The sequence below is a fragment of the Macaca nemestrina genome, chromosome 1 (assembly GCF_043159975.1).
Source record: "Macaca nemestrina isolate mMacNem1 chromosome 1, mMacNem.hap1, whole genome shotgun sequence".
In the NCBI taxonomy this organism is placed as follows: Eukaryota; Metazoa; Chordata; class Mammalia; order Primates; family Cercopithecidae; genus Macaca; species Macaca nemestrina.
In genome coordinates, this window is record NC_092125.1 from 71,890 (window position 1) to 74,315 (window position 2,426).

Sequence of the window (2,426 nt, forward strand, 5' to 3'; positions counted from 1 at the left end):
GCACCTCGGCCCGCCTTCCACGCCACGCCCCCGAACCAGGCCACGCCCCGGCCCGAGCGACCATCGAGACTCCGGGACCTCCGCGGCGCCTAGAGGGATCCCGAAAACGCCTGCGAGGCCAGAACGGCCGAAATAACGTCTCCCACCCCAGCGGGCCGGCTCTTCCCGCCAATCTCCCTTATCCTCCCACCCCCGTCCTCCCTTGGAAACTTTCCTCGCTTCTAATCAGGAGAGCATGTGGACTTTCTAGGGTAGTGGTTCTCAAATGTGGCCCCAATCTAACAGCAGCTTCACCTGGGAAATTGATGGAACTGCAACTCTCGGGGCCCCACTCCAGGCCTTCTGAATCAGAAACTGAGGGTGTGCCCAGTAATCGGGCTTACCAACCCTGAAGGTAATTGTGGTACAAACTAGGGCTTGAGAACCACTGCTGTATGGCAGGGTTTCTTGACTTTTTGGGCCTGGATAATTCTTTGTTGAGAGGGAAGGAGGCTGTCCTGTGCATTACAGGAGGCAGGGTCACGGATAAAATACAGTTAAATTTGAGTTTCAGGTAACAGTGTTGTTCATCTAAGATTCACATTTAACTGGAAATCCCTGTATTTCATCTGGCTACCTTACCTACCTATAGTTTTACTTCGTAAAAATAACCCTAATTGTAGGATATTGAGCACCCCTAGCAACTAAGTGCCAGTAGCACACCACACTCTCTCCACTCTAGTTATGACAAAAGTGTCTCCCCCTACCCCTTGAGAATCACGGCTCTATAAGGACTTTGTCCAGCTGAAACCTAGTAGCCTATTAGGTATGTAGGACAGTGTACTCCACAGCAAACTGCCTTGCCCTGAAAGGCTTTGAACACAGAAATCCCTGGGACCAGACCCTGTTAACATTCAAAAAGAGTGCCACTTAGTGAAGACTTTGTATTTGCTTCTCCACCCTGACACTTCACAAATGTTATTTGGTCACTGTAAAGTGTGTTCCAAAACACCTGCATCAGAAGAAAAAAAAAAATCATGCTCATTTGTGGGATTCTGGAGCGAAGGGCACGTATAAGTTTGTCATCATTCATTCCACACATGAGCAATTTGAGGAGACAGATCATGAGCTCTGGGAAAATGGGAGTGCTACTCTAGGTGAGGTAGAGTAGTGTTTCTAACTTGCTTTGTTCCCCAGATCCTGTGTCTCATTCATTCATTCATTCAAGTGTTAAATGAGTGTCCTCTCTATGACAGTCACTCCTCTGGGCAGTGCTGTTAGAACAGTGAAAAAAATAAAGGCACAAGAGAAAAACCCTCTTGTCATGATGCTTACATTTCAGCGGGAGAACCAGACAATAAACAAAATATATGGTGTGTCAAAGTGGAAAGTGCTAGGAAGAAAATAAAGGAAGCAAAGGGGACCAATAAGACTTGTGAACTCCGTTTTAAATAATTTGGTCAGGGAAGGTTGGTAAGTAAGAAGGTTGTATTTGAGGGAAAAGTCAAAGAATATGAAGAGCAAATTCCCCATGCAGAATTCAAGGGGGAAAATACTTGAAGCAGAAAGAATGGCATGTGCACATGCTCTGAGGCGAAGCAAGCCTAGCACATTTGAGAATGGCTGGAGACAAAAGAACGAAGAGAGTCAAAGAAATGAGGTCAAAGAGGGGGTGAGTTGAACAAGGAGTAGTAAGATACATATATAGTGTGCTTGCTGGCTGTTTCTTCCATACCTTTATGATCTAGAGAGAATTGTCACTGCAATTTGGATACTTGCATATGTAAAGTTAATAAAAAGATCAGGACCAAGTGTAAGTGTTTATGGAGCTGCAAAGAGCCCATCTAGACATTTTCAGTGCATTGCTTTGAATAAAGCTACGTTTAAAAACAAAGTCAAATCTTTGAAAACAATGTCAAATTTTGGGTAGAATCGCAGAACTGCATAATAGGAATTGGGAAAAAACAAAACAAAAAACTTAGCCTGTTAAGCTAGAATCCTTTGAGGAAAATATATATTTTGAAGTTGTCTTTGAGAAATAGGCTAAATAAGCTTTAAGGAAAAAATTGGGGGGAAAATATTTAAATTATGTGTATTATGAGTAAATTTCATAAAAGCCTTGCAGCCTAGTTTGTTTATAGATACTACCTTGCTTTAGGGAGTTAACAAATTAAAAAAAAGAAAAAACATATAAAAAGAAGAAGAAAATGGACTTGGGGAATTAAACATACATTTATTAATTTTTGTCATTTAGTTTATTTCACCTGTACATGTTTTTGTGTGTATGTATGGGGTGAGATTTTACATATAAAAATTCTCATGTCCATCAAGCATTGACTAAGTAACACCTTGTGGTTAATGATGGTGGTACATAGCAGCAATTAAAGCTCAGCTACAAGTTGCTTGATTCCTTCCACCTTTTGACCATTAAGTATGATACTGACTGT